Source organism: Marmota flaviventris, chromosome 7 (genome assembly GCF_047511675.1).
Source record: "Marmota flaviventris isolate mMarFla1 chromosome 7, mMarFla1.hap1, whole genome shotgun sequence".
Taxonomy (NCBI): domain Eukaryota; kingdom Metazoa; phylum Chordata; class Mammalia; order Rodentia; family Sciuridae; genus Marmota; species Marmota flaviventris.
The window spans coordinates 20,356,749-20,376,347 of record NC_092504.1 but is presented as its reverse complement, the minus strand read 5'-3'; the positions used below and the strand labels follow the sequence as shown (position 1 = coordinate 20,376,347).

The 19,599-nt window shown below is 35.1% G+C and overlaps 1 protein-coding gene across 4 annotated transcripts in view; it reads right to left on the bottom strand.

The window, feature by feature from the left end:
* Window positions 1–19,599, bottom strand: part of Rbpj (recombination signal binding protein for immunoglobulin kappa J region) — a 216,603-nt gene that overhangs the window by 69,322 nt on the left and 127,682 nt on the right. The gene's annotated exons all lie outside the window — the stretch shown is intronic.

The window sequence follows — 19,599 nt, the reverse complement described above, 5'->3', positions numbered from 1 at the left end:
AAAAAGCTAAGCCATAAAGATGGCTTCCCAGAAAAAAAGAAAGAAGATGAGAAAGTTTCTGTTAATATTCTAGGCATATGGAACAACTGGTGTAAAGGTCAATACACAAAGATGACAAAGTTTCCCAGCTAGGGCAAAGAACACATGCTAAGCAGAAAGTGAAACTATTTCCTCCTTGAAAAGATAGAGTCAGCTCATGAAAAACTTTCAAGCCCAGTGTCAGGGGGAAAAAACTGATATGTTTTTAAGATTTAGATTGATTACAGATTATGGGGAATGCAGATTACAAAATGTAGACCATGCTTCAGAAAGCTAACAATGGTGGCAGAATCACGTGTGGGAAAAAAGCTGACCAAAGTAGTAATAAACTAATGAAGAAAAAAGAACAAAGGACCTGGTCCAATGAAATTCCTGTCTGCAGTTTCAGCCATCTTTTTAAACTGATAATTTCACCACATTAGTGAAATCCTTTGGCCCCTCCCTGCTCCTACTTAAAACCAGTTAATGGTGCTGTGTATGTGTGTGTGCTGTAACCTACACACAACTACCAGGTTCATGCTCCTGAAACACAGTTCCTTCACTGCACAGGGGAAAAAAAAAAAAGAGTTAACCACTGGAAAGTAGGTCAGAAAGACTTACTCATTACCTCATTTAATTTTCAGAACCCAATTTTATAGGTAAAACAGACTGTACTTAAAGTACAACCCAAAAAATGTCTGACCCAAGAAAACATATATAGTAAAATAAAAAAATTAAGACTTAAATCTGGATCTTCAATTGGAATTTCTGCATTTCTTTTTCCTACAGCTACACTGTTGTAGAATGTAGATGGGGGAAGGGAATGGTACTGGTGTTAACATTTGTTAATAATGTACCACATACCATGCTAAAGACTTCATGGCATTTTACTTCATTCTGATCTACCTTCCTTTTACAGATAAAGAGATTAAGGATCAGAGAGATTTAAGTCAAGTGCTCAACATCACAGTTAAGAGATGAAAGTGAGAGGACAAGTATCTAATTTCACAATGTTTAAATGCAACACCCATTCACACACCTATACCAATCTTTCTTTCAGAAGCAACTAGAAAAAAATCAAGTCAAATACATAAATTTATTTTTCAAGCATGGCTGAAATGGAAATGATCTAATTATGTAAATTCCTCACAAAAAACCTAGTCTGTTTTGTAATTTATAACTACATAAACACTTGTTGTCTATGTTTTAGTAAGGAACTACATGCACATTTATTAAAAGCCACCATGGAAGATCAGAATAATATTTAGAAACTTCATTTTATTTCTACAAAGTAAATCCATAAAGTTATGCACTTCTCAATCTTTTAAGGTTGACCTAAATTATGGTAGTTATCAATTAAAATTTCAGTTGACAAAAGAATATGACCATAAAAGATATTTTCCTTAAAAGGGTACAATGTCTATTTTCTCAGCTACATCTTGTTCCCTGGACTGCTACAAGTCTTATCCTCAAGGGAAGAGAAATCATTTATTAACTGAGGGAGGCTAAAGGCATGCAGTCAGATTAGCAGTGATAATACACAATAGCCAATGGATAGCTCTTAACAATGTTTCAAATAATGACTAAAAGAATAATAAAAGGCACTGACAAAAATCCCCCAAATTAAGGACAGGAAGCTCCTAAGCATCTTTAAGACTTGAATGGAAACCATTCAGTAACACTGCGTTCCAAAATTAATTGCAGAAGTGATAAACTGAACTAGAATACCAATATTTCCTAACAAGTTAGATGAATTGAACAAGAAACCATTTGACATCATTTTCTAAATTGCTGAAACAATCTTGCAGAATTACTATACTGAGGGTTCAAAATCTGTTACCTTAAGAAACTCAAATGATCAGCATAAGTCTTTTGCATAATTCACTGTGAAAGCATAATATTCAAATAGTGGACTATAACAAAAAAATCCATCAAAAATTGTAACACCCAACTACCTCTTTTAGTTGCAAAATTAATTATTAAAAATCTTACGTAAATGTGTATAAAACACTTCATCTTGTTCTTTTTATAGAAGAAACAAATACATTTCCATTCCAGTTATTACAGCCTCCTTCACTATACTGTGAAGTCTAAAGTCTTTTGTAAACCTAGTATTTCACCACCAAAGTCTGGAATACAGAAGGAATAATGACTACTAAATAAGTGAAAATGTTACACATACACTCTCAATACACAAGTGACAGGTACACATAAAGAACTGATGGCAGGAAAGACTTATACAATGAAAACTACAGAACCCTTAAGAGAGAAATAGAAGAAGATCTTAGAAGATGGAAAAATATACCCTGTTCATGGATAGGCAGAACTAACATCATCAAAATGGCGATATTACCAAAAGTTCTCTATAGGTTTAATGCAATGCCAATCAAAATCCCAACGGCATTTCTTGTAGAAATAGAGAAAGCAATCATGAAATTCATATGGAAAAATAAAAGACCCAGAATAGCAAAAACAATGCTAAGCAGGAAGTGTGAATCAGGCGGTATAGCGATACCAGACTTCAAACTATATTACAAAGCAATAGTAACAAAAACAGCATGGTACTGGTACCAAAACAGGCGGGTGGACCAATGGTACAGAATAGAGGACACAGAAACCAATCCACAAAACTACAACTATCTTATATTTGATAAAGGGTCTAAAAGCATGCAATGGAGGAAGGATAGCATCTTCAACAAATGGTGCTGGGAAAACTGGAAATCCATATGCAACAAAATGAAACTGAATCCCTTTCTCTCGCCATGCACAAAAGTTAATTCAAAATGGATCAAGGAGCTGGATATCAAATCAGAGACGCGCCGTCTGATAGAAGAGAAAGTTGGCTACGATCTACAGTCGGTGGGGTCGGGCTCCAAATTCCTCAATAGGACACCCATAGCACAAAAGTTAATAACTAGAATCAACAAATGGGACTTACTCAAACTAAAAAGTTTTTTCTCAGCAAAAGATACAACAAGAGAGGTAAATAGAGAGCCTACATCCTGGGAACAAATCTTTACTCCTCACACCTCAGATAGAGCCCTAATATCCAGAGTATACAAAGAGCTCAAAAAATTAGACAATAAGAGAACAAACAACCCAATCAACAAATGGGCCAAGGACCTGAACAGACACTTCTCAGAGGAGGACATACAATCAATCAACAAGTACATGAAAAAATGCTCACCATCTCTAGCAGTCAGAGAAATGCAAATCAAAACCACCCTAAGATACCATCTCACTCCAGTTAGATTGGCAGCCATTATGAAGTCAAACAACAACAAGTGCTGGCGAGGATGTGGGGAAAAGGGTACACTTGTACATTGCTGGTGGGACTGCAAATTGGTGCAGCCAATTTGGAAAGCAGTATGGAGATTTCTTGGAAAGCTGGGAATGGAGCCACCATTTGACCCAGCTATTCCCCTTCTCGGTCTATTCCCTAAAGACCTAAAAAGAGCATGCTACAGGGACACTGCTACATCGATGTTCATAGCAGCACAATTCACAATAGCTAGACTGTGGAACCAACCTAGATGCCCTTCAATGGATGAATGGATAAAAAAAATGTGGCATTTATACACAATGGAGTATTACTCTGCATTAAAAAATGACAAAATCATAGAATTTACAGGGAAATGGATGGCATTAGAGCAGATTATGCTAAGTGAAGCTAGCCAATCCCTAAAAAACAAATGTCTAATGTCTTCTTTGATATAAGGAGAGTAGCTATGAACAGAGTAGGGTCGAAGAGCATGAGAAGAAGATTAACATTAAACAGGGATGAGAGGTGGGAGGGAAAGGGAGAGAGAAGGGAAAATGCATGGAAATGGAAGGAGACCCTCAGAGGTATACAAAAGTACATACAAGAGGAAGTGAGGGGAAGGGGAAAAATAATACAAGGGGGACAAACGAATGTCAGTAAAGGGGGCAGAGAGAGAAGAGGGGAGGGGAGGGGAGGGGAGGGGAGGGGAGGGGAGGGGGGATAGTAGAGGATAGGAAAGACAGCAGAATACAACAGACACTAGTATGGCAATATGTAAATCAATGGATGTGTAACTGATGTGATTCTGCAATCTGTATATGGGGTAAAAATGGGAGCTCATAACCCCCTTGAATCAAATTGTGAAATATGATATATCAAGAACTATGTAATGTTTTGAACAACCAACAATAAAAAATTAAAAAAAAAAAAAAAAAAAAAAAAAAAGAACTGATGGCAGGCATGGATGATGTGCTCTGAAAAACAGTAGGCACATCAATATTGGTTGAACATAAGTGAAAGTAAATATTTCATAATGACTCTTTCAGGAGAAATAGGAAAAAAAACACTACGAAAAGATATTAACCTATTTTTGTCCCTTCATCCCAGAGGCAGAAAACCTATAAAAACCTAATTATAATGTATTATGTAATTATAGATAATATAATAAAAATATAACTATAAATATAACAATGAATATTTAGGGCTGGGGATGTGGCTCAAGCGGTAGCGCGCTCGCCTGGCATGTGCGTGGCCCGGGTTCGATCCTCAGCACCACATACAAACAAAGATGTTGTGTCTGCCGAAAACTAAAAAATAAATATGAAAATTCTCTCTCTCTCTCTCTTTTAGAAAAAAATGAATATTTATATAAAAGCTATAGATTATGATTTCCAACATATTTGAATGCACCTGTGTCAATTTCTTTGATACAGTCACAGAACTAAAAGCTCTGGATTTTAATAGGTTAAGAATCTAAAAATGATATTTGTTAAACCCAACTTTCCATTCTTAAAGTTAACCTATTTGAGGAATTATATTGATATTGTACTAAAACTTACATGTGCAATCAACAACTTTATATATATATATATATATATTCCTCAAAATACTCTTAAAAATGCATCATGATGATCGTATGAAGGATTGCAAAACTTTTGAAAGATGATTTTAAATTAACAACTAAGACACCATTTTCTAATTACTATATTTTGATTACAGTTGGTCTGTCAGCTCCAAATCTACAGATTAGAACTAACTGTTTAGGTTTTAAAATATTTGGAAAACAAATTATGGCTGTACTTAATATATAGACAGACTTTTTCCTTTCCCTCCTCGCTCCCCCATCATTATTTCCTGAAGAATATAGTATAATAACTATTTACATAGCATTTCTATTGTATTAGAAATTATCCAAGTAATCTAGAGATTTAAAGTATATAGTGTGTACAGATTACACAAAAACATCACACATGAATATACAAGGGACTTGAGCATCCATAAATTTTGATATCCTAGGTAAGTCCTGAAACCTACCCCATAGGGACACTAAGGGACAACTATATTTTGTTTGGTTTGATTACTAAAATTATTATGCACAGTATTTATGAAGATGTAAGAAAAGCCCTACTGCAAACTACACCTAAAGCATTATTAGCTTTAGGAATATAATTAGAAACATGTTAATAACTTTATACTTTTATGCATTTATCCAGTGTCACATAGTAATCTGAAATGACAATAATAAATGTATTATAATGTTCACAAGGAATGCCTACATATTTCTTTCCAATAACAGGACAATAATTAAATTATGGCACATCCATATGATGGAAGCAGTCATCAAATAATATTGAAATCAAGAATATGACGATATGCTGATTACATGTGTTTAGTTAGTTGTATAATGTTTTTCCACATTACATATTTCTGTGCACATATATTTACATATTTTAACCAAGACAAAAAACTATAAATACATTTGTAAGTATAAATGCATTAAGTTCCAGGCAATCAAGAACTATTTAAGATGTATATACTTCTGTACCTCTAGCCCTTATCACAGTGCCTTGACACAGGTGGCAGAATGGCGTCAAGCTTCGTGGTTGTAAGAATGAACTCTAAAAGAGAAGACTTCCTGAATCTGATTCCCTGATCTACCCCTTAAGAGTTCTGTGACTTCAGACAAGACAATTAACCTCCAGGTATTTAGTTAACTTTTGGGTACTTTATTTTCTCCTTTTGAAAAACTGGGACAAAAATAACATTCACATGATGGTAGGAAAAAATATATCAATAAATACAAAGCAGAACAGTCTCTGGCATAGTGATGACCCAATAAGTTGGACAGGAAGGGAGGGGACAAGGCAGTGGCTCTTCAAATACCAAGAATAAATGACTAGACTATCTAAAATATATACAGAAATGTCACTATACAGAAATATGAAACGGGGTTTTTCAAACTTTGCTTACAACAACACATAGCAGGTTTTGTGTATATGTGTGTATACATTATAACCTAGTACATATTTATGCAGACATAAGCTATTCAATATATGTAAATACAAGCTTTTCTATGTCATGACTTTACCTAAATACAGATCATAACCTGCTAACATGATTTTACAATTATCACTTTCTAAGTGATAAATAACTTCTTAATTTTTTTTCTTCAATCATATTATTCTTAGCAAGGGGCAAGAAAGTTTAGCAATTAAAAAACATAAAAATCAGAAAACACTAAACAAGGCTTTAATCTGTCACACATTCCTAATTTTATTTTATTCTTTTCTGAATCTTTTTCTTTAATCTTAAACCACCAGAAATTTCAGTATAAAACAGATGGTTTAAAGATATAACAGAAAATCTGGCAATTTTAAATATATACCTAGGATGACTTCCTCTTAAAGAAATTAATTTTTTGACAAGAGCAAAGACATAAAAGAGTACAAGTTGGGGGTCTGGTGTAATTTCAACTTAATTCTCATAAGTTTTTTCCTGATCCAGCTCTCTTCTACACTAATTCAGTGTATCTCTCTCAGAGTAAACCACAGTGTTTCAGACCTCTGGGCCTTTGCATATACTATTTTCCCTCCACCCCATTTCTAAACTGTAGGAGCAGTGGGTAAAGTACAGTTAACGTAACATGATAATAATTAAAAGTATAATACAAGAATAAAGGATAAAAATGAAATGGATGAATATACATGAAAAACAAAATAGGACATATTAAATGCCCATAAAACATTATTTATGCTAAGTAGGCATTTAACATGAATTTTTATATGCATAAGATATACAAAAAACTCAAAAGAAAATACTGAATATTGAATTAATGAATTATACCAGATACTATCATTTATATACAGACATCTGAAATTTACCTATTTATTTATTTAGACAAGGTCTCACTACTAAGTTGCCCAGGCTGGCCTTAAAACTTTCCATTCTCCTGCCTCAGCCTTTTGAGTAGCTGGGATTATAGGCATGCACCTCTGCATCCTGCAAACACTTACCTCAGCCACCCTTCCACCTGCTCCTTCACCAAGACAAATCATAGATGCTAGAATTTCTCTTCCCCAATGTGGTCATAGGCTGATCTTCTCCCACATTTGTCTCAGAGTTGGCTATAAAGAAGTTCTCTGACCTCCTTTGGCTAATAGATCATAAGTCTTCCATTTCAGAGAGAGTGCATACCCAGGAGGAAGAAATGCTGCAAAGAGGGACCAAGAAGAATCTGAACAGTTGGGGGCATCCTTGGAGACTGACACTTCAAACCATGGGATCTGATGTTATCTTCAGAACTGAACTGAAAGATGACAGATGGGGTCTGCTATAGAATCAATTGCTTATTTGCTTGTGGGAAGAAATCCCACAAGCTTTGGGATCGCAAAAGTAACCTATATAGTAAGTGCACAATAAGAGAAACTGAGTTTGATTTTCCACTAACTCCTACAGAGAATTTAATATTATCATCCCACAGTCAAACATTGTAGAGGTAAAACAAAAAGGCAACTTCAGCTAAAAACATAATCAAATGTCTCTACATTTCAAACATACAGATCAGAAATAATAAATTAAATTTAACAAATAACACTTATATAGTGCTTTTCACAGGCTAAGAATCTCATTTAATTACCAGGTACCTTCTGTTAGTTCTTCTTTTAAGGTAAGATGGGAAAAAAGAAAGAAAGAAAGGTAAAGAGCTGTCCTAGAAAGAACAAGTCACCAAGGGTCTTCTTATGATCTGTTTTGATTTTATATTAACCTTCATAATTTTGTATTAATGCTTTTCCATTTTCCAATGCACCAACTGCTGTAAAAGTTTAAAGTGCCGCTTTTTATGTGTATATTCTAATAAGAAAATACCAAGGAAAATCTTATGTTGATGTGTTCCAAACCAGAACACATTCTGCTGAGATGAAATTGTATCAAAATATACTAATAGAAATCACAATTTCAGGCTTTAGGACTACAATTACAACTCTGCTAGATAGTCACTGACTATTATAGAGAACTTAGAAAGTCAATGTTTTCTAGGTAACAAGAAATTTCAAAAAGAGAAACTTCCTTGTATGCTTATTCTCACCTTATTGGCCTCATTTGAACTGAAATTAGAAATGTTCTGCCATGAAGTTATCAGAATTTGAGACAGTTTCACAAGTGGTAAATAATACTACCTCAATGACAAACTCACTAATCCCTATTTTATGATATTGCTATCACTTAAGGTAATTCATCAGATGCAGGGACTGTTTTATTTAATTAATTCAACAACTCAATTATTTTCAACCAGTTCTTCAACCAGATAATGTATTATACTTTGTTTCAGACAAGTTAATTTTGAATATATTACTTAATTTTCACAATAAATCCAACAACGGTATATTCAAAATCTTAGGCTTTCTAAGTCCAGTTAACTTAATACTATACTTTTGGCCATTACGGTTTCTACCACTACTAATAAGATCCCTTTTAGGCCATTTTTCCTATAGTCCAAATACATTTAGGTTGAATAATATAATTGTTTTTACAGTTATTCTGGTGGCAACAAATACTATTATCCAACAACAGACCTATATAAGAATTCTATTAAACTTAATTTCATCTATTTACTCTTCAATAAACAATTAAAACTATAATCTTTAAAAATGATTAAGACTCCCCCTCACAAACAAAAAACTGAGCATAAGCAATGCAAATCTCCACAAGAGATAAATGGACTTTAAAAATGGGGCACACATACACAATGGAGTACAATTCTGACTTTAAAGGAAAGGAAATACCTACAAATGCTACACATGTATAAACCCTGTGAAATAAGCCAGTCACAAAAGGACAAATATTGTATGACTCTACTTATATAAGGTACCTGGTATAGTCAAGTCTACAGCAAAAGAAAGAATGATGGCTACCAATATGACTCAGGAAATAAAGCAATGGAGAGTTATTCAAAACCATGTTTCTTATTAAGAGTTGACTAGCCAAAGATTTTTTTGTTTTTCATTTTTTTGTGGTACTGGGGATTGAACCCAGTACCTTGGGCATGCTAGGCAAGCATTTGACCCATGAGCTACATCCCCGCCACCAGCCTAAATTTTTTTAATCTGTCAGCCCCGCCAAATCCAGAGTCCATAAAACCATATTGTTCATTTGCATACATGTTCATCTCACAATCATATCCCAAACCTGTTTCCTTTATCAAATGATGGCAACCCTGTAATTAACATTATCCAGGCCAACAACTATGGCGACATCTCTGATTCTTGTCTTTATTTCACATGCCATCTAATCCAGGAACCCTGTGCCTGAGGGTCTTTATATCTGCTGTTTCTTCCAGCTGGCATGTTCTTTCCCTTTACTTACACATACTTCCCCAAATCACTCTTTAAGATTCCTTGCTCAATAGTCACCATATCAATGCAAACGTCCATACATACTTTAAAGGCACAACTTTACTGATAATTCCCTGTAGTATTTCCAACTTTTTCTCTGAAAGCCCTTATCTCAATTACTATTTTATTTGTTTTTAGTCTATGTCACCCACTAAAATGTAACTTCCACAGTGTTTTGTTCTAAGTAGTGGATGACTTAGTGGCTTCAGAAATTGCAACACTTTCCACTGCGTTAGACTAAAAGTAATTTTCACAAGAAAATAACTACACATTTTTTGGGGGGAAGGGTACGGGTTGATCTGCTTTTTCGTAATTGTATCCTAATGGCTAGAACAGAGTTGGTGCTCAAAAATATATGAATCTATGGCGAGGGCTCATTCAATCCTGTTAGATGATCATTACCTGAAGTGAAGAGGAAATGCTCCACAATGTGAAGAGTTAATAATGGTGCTCTTTTGGATTTGTTTCAGCAAGTCTCATAAAATATGTGCCTAATTAGTTTTATAGATATAACCTAGTTTAGTGTCCTGAACCCTCAAAAGCAAGTGAAGGCTTTCTGCATAAAGAAAACAGGTGATGAAAGATAATATTTTTTTAAAGTATTAATAATTCTTTTTTTTAAAGAAGAGAGAGAATTTTAATATTTATTTTTCAGTTTTTGGCGGACACAACATCATTGTTTGTATGTGGTGCTGAGGATCGAACCCGGGCCGCACGCATGCCAGGCAAGCGCGCTACCGCTTGAGCCACATCCCCAGCCGGAGAGATAATATTAATAATTTAAGCGCACTAGATAAATAGCATAAGTGTGCCTCCACTTCCTCCAAGTATTTATTTCCTCTTTACCAAACAAAAGCAATGTTTAATCAGATAAAGCAAAACAATCAAGATGACAGAAGTAACAAAGTGTCTGTTTAAAAACACAGATTCACATCTATTAAGGACCTCTTTTTACATGCAAATTAGGCCCTAAAAGATTAGCATATGATAATATTAGGTCATCATACTAGCAAGATACTTAAAAACTAAGTACCTAAAACGTGTATCACTATCTCTAAAAGTTTTATGGTTTTTTCCCACCAGTAGGTTTTAAAGTCCTGATTTTCAATTCAGTACTTTGGAAAATTTCACTGAATTTAACTACATCTGTTTATGTGCCTCTTTTGATGTTTCTTATATTAATAGTGTATGAAAAGAAGCCAAATACCATGAGAAAAGACTTGTTCTTTCCATCACTCTGTGTTGCTGGGAGCCATTAGCCAAGTAGGTATGACAATTTCCTTGCCAGCGTACCCCATGTTGCTGACATGTTGCAGCGACATTGAATGTAGGTGACCTTGCTCAAGGACCAAGGCAGATTAGGGTGTTCCCAGTTTTAAGATAATCGTGTTTAGGGCGTTCCCAGTTTAGGTTCCAGGTTTAAGGTTTAAGATTATTTCTCCTGGGAATAGGGCATATCCTGCTGCCTGAGTTCCCCTTGAGTTCTCACGGGATTCAGACAGTATATTTTGGGGGATAGAAGCCCAGTGGAGGTGGATTTGGGCAGAGAATGTGAATTTGGGCAGAGAACGTGGATTTCCCCAGAACGTGATTGTAGACGGCTGGTGTGAGTTCGGGAATAAAGAGTTGCTGTTTGAATCTACAAGCTGTGTGGTGGCTCGTGATTGTGTGCCCAGCCAGACTGCGGCATTTGTGCCCAGCCAGACTGTGGCACTGTGTGTGTGTGTGTGTGTGTGTGTGTGTATGTAAAGTATGGCTTGGAAAAAAAATATGGACATAAACTAAGATGAATTTCTCTTTCAGTAAATTACTATATAAATATGCATAGAAAACACTGTTGAAGATCACCAGCATGGGAAGACTAGTATTAGAAAACTTACCTAGTGTGGGAAATTTTCCATAAAGTTGATAGTACAGTTGGTTTTTCTAATATACTCTACCTTTATAGCCTTTGTTGGCTTCATAATAAAATGCAAATTTTTCTAAGAAAACATTTTTAACAGTAAATTTATTCTGCAGTTAAATATTTATTATTTTGGGTTTTTTTTGGTATTGGATATTGAACCCAGGGCACTTTACCACTGAGCTATATCTCTAGTACCCTCTCTCCTTTTTATTTGAGACAGGATCTCACTCACTGTTGCTTAGGATCTTGATAAATTGCTGAAGCTATTACTGAACTCAATGATCCTCCTGTCTCAGCCTCCCAAGCTGCTGGGATTATAGGCATGTGCTACCTTACCTGGTTTGAGTGTCTTTTATCAAACAGGCACTCTTCTAGGTGAGAGGGACAAAACACTGAATAAAAAGATAAAGCCACCAGATGTGCTGGTCCATGACTGTATTCCCATCATTTGGGAGGCTGAGGCAGGAGGAACCCAAGTTCAAAGTCAGTCCTGGCAACTTAGTGAGGCCTAAGCAACTTTAGCAAGACCCTGTTTCTAAATAAAATACAAAAAAGGGCCAAGGATGTGGCTCAGTGGTTAAGCGCCCCTGGATTCAATCCCTGGTACCAAAAACCAAACAAAACCCCCAAAAGACAGAGGTCTCTATCTTCATGGAGGGATGTCTTTGATTTCTGTAATAAAAACATTTTATGAAAAAACAGTAAGCATTATCTACCACAAAGCGTGGCTGCTTCAGCAGAAATAAGATGAGATTTCTGAGGAAAGCTTGTGAGATTCCAACCACAAGACCTTCATTTATTCTTTCATTAGCAACCTAAGAAACTCAAGACAGAAGGCACAAAGTACTAGCAGATATCACGGATAAGGTTACTGTTATGAAACAACCCATCTTCACCAGACAGGGAAAAATAAAATCTGTCATACCTCATAAAGGTTTGCTATTTATCAAGTGGCAAAGCACTTGAATGTTGTGAACATCGACAAGTTACTCATTTTCTCTATAAAAAGAGCTCCCCTAAATTGATTACTTTTCATACGAAGAAGACAAGCAGATTCCTATACTATGCAGGTAATTTTTGTGTTTTGGGTGGTGCTAGGGATCAAATTCAAAGATTCTTGGATATGCTAAGAACACACTACCAGTGAGCTAAACTCCCAGCCCTATTTTTGTAAATCAAAACATTTAGAGTAAATATTAAACAGTAAATTTTCAGCTATAAAAATTATTTGATTTATATTTTAATAATGAACTTGGAACCAGTCTTTGGATGACTCCATCACAAATTATTCACCAAAATTTTAAAAATAAAAGTGTATTATACTACAATTTACCACAATTTTCTTTTTTTAAATGAAGGTGGGGATATTGCTGAGAGGTAGAGCCCTTGCCTAGCATGCACAAAGCCCTGGGTTCAATTCTCCGCATAACCAAAAAAAGAAAAAGAGAGAAAGCAAGTGATATTCAAACACATTGCTCTCACTAAAAATTACTTGTGAACAGAAACTGGGTTTCTACCAATGACTATTAAAAGTATCTTTTTTTGCTTTATCTTTACCACAATATCTTTCAAAATTTCAAATTTACATATATATGTATATATACAAATATACATATATATAATTCACATACATATGTATATATACATATACACACACATATACACTTCAGTGCATTAGTACAGTACAATATTTAACTGTAATTAACACAGTCATATGTATTAGGATACATGTTAACCTTCTGCTAATAAGAATATGCAATCAAAAATCTAGGACAGGAAGGAAGGAAAGGAGAAAAGGAAGGAGGGAAAAACAAATTGCTCTATGTGTCACAAAGCTCTTGCAGTATATGGACAGAGTCAAACCAAAAAAAGAAAGAAAGATAGAGAAAGCAACTGATACTCAAAAACATTGCTCTTACTAAAAATTACTTGCGAAGATAAACTGGGTTTCTACCAATGACTATTAAAAGTATCTTTATTTGCTTTATTTGGGGGCGGGGGAGAACCACAGGAATTAACTAGAGGCAGGGTATGTAGCTCAGTGGCAGCATTAATGAGGCCCTGTATTCTATCCCTAGCGCGCGCGCGCGCACACACACACACACACACACACAAAAACCTTGAGTTTCTTTTCTTTTCTTTTCTTTGTACCAGGGATTGAACCCAGAGGTGTTTTACCATTGAACTACATACAACTCCAGACTTTTTGTTTTGTTTTGAATTTTGAGACAGGATCTCGCCAAGTTGCGTAGGGTCTTGCCAAGCTGCTCAAGCTGGCTTTGAACTTGCCTCAGAGCATACAGAGTTGCTGGCATTACATGCATACGCCACCTCACCCTCTTGATGTATTCTTTCCAATAAGCATCTAATAAACAAGCCAAGCCTATTCATCCTTTAAAGCTCCACTGCACCAACCACATTCTCCCACACTAAGTTCAGAGCCACTACTCTTCAAAGATGTTTCTATTTCCTTACTTCTAACTCTTCAACTTGTGACAAACCATTCTACAACTCCAACCAGTCCATGAAAATTGCTCTTGCCAGATCTTTGATGCCTTAAATCTAATCAACATTTGGTTTTATCTAACCTGCTCTCTTTGCAGTGTCTGACACAACTGACAAGCTTCCTCCCTTCTAGAATTATGCTTCCATTTTTGTGGCACTAGACTATCAAGGTTTTTGTCCTTTTTTATTATTGGTTTTCTTCTACTGTCTTCCACTCATTCCTTAAATGTTGATGCTTTCCAGAGGTCTGTCTCTGCTCAGGAGATCTTACTTATACCCAAGGTTCCAGTTACCACCTAATAGTCTTCAAGTATATTTTATAACAAGCCACATATATCTACCTCTCACACAAGGGCCTCAAACTCAACTAAAGTTTTTGGCTAACACAAAATTCCCAACACTAACCTAACTTCAGTGCATTAGTATACTAATCTAACTCCTCTCCCATCCATTTATCTCTGTGCCATCTCAACAAATGAACTACTGTCCTACGGGCAATATGTGTAAAGCATCCGAATTCTTTCCTTCATGGAAAAATTCTATGACTTCTATTCACTCTTGGGGTTTGCCCAAATAGCTGTATTGCTGGGGATGTGGCTCAAGCGGTAGCGCGCTCGTCTGGCATGCGTGCGGCCTGGGTTCGATCCTCAGCACCACATACCAACAAAGATGTTGTGTCCGCCGAAAACTAAAAAATAAATATTAAAAAAATTAAAAAAAAAAAAAAAAAACAAATAGCTGTATTAGAGAAATAATGCTATACCCTCTCTTCCCAATGGTAACCTGCCTTCACATATTTCAAAATGTCACTGAGTCATTTTAGGTATTATTATGATTTTAAAAACAGACTAAACATTTCTTACTACTTAAACTACAGAGTAATACAACCTACAAAATTTTTAGAATCTTAATAGATGACTCTTTTGTAAATTTCAGGAGCTTAAATACATATGTAGATATCCAATTTTTTTTTTTAATTTCTAATGGGAGCAGGAAAACAGACACATTTAAAAAGGGAAAGTAGCCCATTAACAAAGTCACCACCATAGCTTCAAAACAAAAAAAAAAAAAAAAGATACAATGTTGTAATTGTAAGCTTTTCAATGACTCAAAGTACTGGATGGAGGTAGTCATCTGACTATGCAGAGAAGAAAATGGCACATTAATGGCAGTTATTGAAAGTCAAAAAGTTGAAAAGGTAGCTAAGGAATTCCTGAGGGGACAGCTGAACAAAAGAATATCCAGGGATCAGTGAAACGAAGTATCCAATAATAAGTGATTTCCTCTCATTGGAGCAGACTGTTCCCTTGAGGCATGGTTAACTAAAGCATTTCCCAAAGGTGGAAATATGTATAGTTCAATAAGTCATTTTAATATCTACAATGTCATCTGTTACCAGGTGCAATCTTTCAAAAGTATATTGAGTTGGTGTGATTGGGAAATCATCCAACATATACATGAACCTCAGTAGGCACTGTTAAGGACCAGTGCTAGGAAAGCCATCTGTTTGATGGAAATAATATTTCTACTTCCCTAGTGATTACAGCTACCAATGACAACTATGAAGTCCCAAGAGAAGAAAAGAAATTCTAACTGCTTCAAAACTTTAATTAATCAAATAAACTAGCCAAGAAATTAATGTTAAATATTACACAAAGGATCTCTAAACCCCTAATATTTTTTGGCTAATTATTCCATTGGTAGTATACATCTGCTCTTCTAAAATTTGGTTATGAATCAGAAATAACTCACTGGGTATGTTTTTATATCTAAAAGTGACTGTGGATAATAACTACAATTCACAAAAAATGTTATTTTTAATGTGCATAAAAATCCTCCTGAAAACATGATCCACGCAATAAAAGAACAGATGTTACTGTCACAGTTTAAATTCCTTTAACCACCAGGAAGAATGAGACTAAATTTAACAAGATTTTTTAAATTTAAAGGCTGGGAGTATATCTCAGTGGCAGAGTGCTTGACTAGCATGTGTGAGGCCCTGGGTTCCATCCCCAACATTGTGAAAAATAAATTAATTAATTAAAGTAACAACCAATAAGCCTGTACATTCAACTTGTATTTTTAACATCTTCAGTACTCAACATTTTATGATCAGGAAGTATGTTAAACATTGACTTTCCAAAGAAAGTAAAATTATGATGATTTAAATATATAAAAGTAGTGAAGATATTTGCAAATATAGTATAAGATCTTCAGATATACTGACCATAATCTCAAATATTTAGTGGGTTCCCTGGTTTCTTTTTTTTCCTTTTGGCCAGGGAATCCTCATTTTTTTCATCTATTGCTACCCTACTCTTCTTGTGGTGTTAGAGTCTGTAAACAAGTCAGGATGGCGCCAGGCATTTTTCTAGAGAAATGTTAGAGTCTGTAAACAAGTCTGGATTGCGCCTGGCAAAATGCCAGAGGGAGTGGTTTGTGAAGTAATGCCATCGAGCCATTAAGTGTGGAGATTCCTTATTGGTTGACTGATGTATCTAGTTTATGCTAATTAGATAAGCTGTGTGGAATGTATAAATACTGCTCCTGTCCTGCAATAAACGGCTTCCACTCCTGCTGTATCAATCTACACAAGTTGTTAGTCACCCCCCGGTTATTTTGCTGCAGCCGGACTGCGGCATTGTGGAGAGGGGGGTGAGGTGGGTACCGGGAATCGAACTCAGACGCACTGGACCACTGAGCCACATCCCAGCCCTATTTCGTATTTTATTTAGAGACAGGGTCTCACTTAGTTGTTTATTAGCACCTCGCTTTTGCTGGGGCAGGCTTTGAACCTGCAATCCTCCTGCCTCAGCCTCCCAAACCGCTGGGATTACAAACATGCACCACCTTACCCTACCCTTTTTAAGATAAGATTTTTGTAAGATTCTTTGAAAATCTTCTAAACAGTTTAATATAATAAAATAAAAGTAGTAGTATATTATAAACTATAAATTTAAGTTATCAAATAAAGAAATATCAAAAATATTTTAACAGAACATATCACAGCTCCCTTTGTTTTTGTAGTTCAACTCCAGATGTTATTTTTAGCATCTCAGAGTAAAACAACTTTAAATAATTACAGTTATTATTTGTCTCAATAACTATTAAAACTACTTTTATTTCTTTTCTTATGGTACCAGGGATTAAAACCAGAGGCTCTCAACCACTGAGCCACATCCCCAGTCCTATTATTATTATTTTATTTTGAGACAGTGTCTTGCTAAGCTGCTGAGGCTGGTTTTAAACTTGCTATCCTCCTGTCTCAGCCTCCGGAGCCACTGGGAATACAGGCATGTCACCATGCTCAACTTAAAACCACTTTCTTTTTAAATAAAAGTGGATACAGGCACTGTGGCCAAAAACTATTCAAATGTATAAACTAAATATATCAAAAAATACTTGGCTTCAAACCACCCAACATCTATAGTTTTACACAGTAGAAGGAGGTAAAGTGTCATCCATAAAGCTATTATAAACTATTTGATGTCAGAAATTATGTCCATAAAACATCTTAAATTTACAATTTACCTTTACACTTATCCAAATAATGTGTTTGGAGGAAAAAAATCATTAAACAGTCATGTGAAAATATTCTAAATTCCCTCAAAGTTAAAAGAGGGAAAGAGCAAAAGCAAAGATTACTAGAATAAAAACACTCAGAATTGTACCACACTAATTCACTCCCCTTCAAAAAACATTCACCCATAGGGCTTCAGAAATAACAAACACAGAATTCATCCCAACTGTGACTACAATTTGTAAGCAGTCTTTCATTGCTCCATAAAGGCTCATCATTGTAAATACTCATCAGTTTTTAAGCCACATCCACAGCTGCTCTCTCAGATAGAAAAACAACAAATCTTGACAGTAAAGATTTTAAAATGACATTTATGGAACAGTTTTACATAAAATAAAATTAAAAGTAGTCCAGTATAACAGAAAGAATTAACGGTACCTAGTCTACCAAACCATAAGAATCTTGAGTCACTCTTCATAGTAATACCTTTCATTTACATGGTGCTAGGATCATTTTCTAAGCTCCCTGCCATGCCAGAGGTATCATTTATGCTTGAAAAAAAAAAAATCAAAGCAGAGATAATCACCAAATTAGTAGACAATAGATGTGTTTCACAGCCACCAGTCTATATTCTTTCCACAAACCTTTCTCCCAAAATCATACTGAAATGAAGGAAAAAAAAAAAAAAAAAAAAGCTCCACACAAATCAATTCTCTACTCAATTTTACCCTCCTGCCTCAATTTATTCTCTGCCTGTACTAAGGGAGAAGTTCCTCTGCTTAGTGAGTATAGCCAGTCATGTGTTTTATGATGACTAAGAGTTAACCATGCTCAGGGGAGAGAAAAAGAAGACTGAACCCAGTAGCAGCATCAAATGCTAAATCACTACAAGATATTCATACTACAAAATGGCAATAAAATTAAAATTAAAATTAAAATCCAGAGATATGGGTTTGACTCTTCCACCAGCTGGCAGGTGAACTTGGTTATGTTTCTGTAAAACATCACAATACTAACTTCCTCACCAGACTATGCCAATGTCTAAATGCAACAAAAGATCTCTTGAGCTATCAAACACTACATTCGGGTACAGAATAAACTGAAAACACATCAGGTAAATATGAATTCACACCAGGAATCTGTTAAGACCATTATAACACATCATGGTAAAAGTAGCATTTCAAATCAGAAAACAGAACACAGCATTCCTCACATAAATTGGCCTATATTAACTAAACAGTATTTTCTTCTACTTGCTTGGGTTTTTAAATAGCATTTCATCTGTGACTGTGGGTATCAATAGGTATGGCTCCCTATTATTCTTAGTGGCCGTTTTGAAAGTGTTTCTCTTATTATTTATGTTGCTGCCCAAGATACATCCGGCAACTCTGATAATGTGAAAACTCCAGACATTTTGAAGTATAGTCTGTTTTGTACATCAATTTATTGCCCATTTTCATTTTCCTTATGAGTTATTCTTTATCCATATTTTTCTAATGAAATACATCTTATTTTGTGTAATGAACTTTTATTTTCCACATATTACCTTTTGTCAATTCTTGATATTAAATACCTTATTTTCTGTTAGCTTTTCACTTACTCAGTTTTGTTTGTTTTTGTTACATAGGCGTTTAAAAATATATATTTTTTTTTTCTTTTGCATACCAGGGATTGAATTCAGGGGACTTGGCTACTGAGCTACATCCCCAGCCCTACTTTGTATTTTATTTAGAGACAGGGTCTCACTGAGTCGCTTAGTGCCTGCTTTTGTTGAGGCTGTCTTTGAACTTGTGATTGTCCTGTCTCAGCCTCCTGAAGAGTTAAAATTTTTATGAAGTCAAATTTGTTATTTTCCTTTGATTTTGTGTTTTGGTTACAACCATTTCTCACCATAAGATTATGAAAGCATTTGTATGTATGTTCTTTTAGAAAGGAAAAAAAATAAAAATATGAAGCAGAAAAAGAAAATTAACAATAACAATACTGCCAAAGTTTC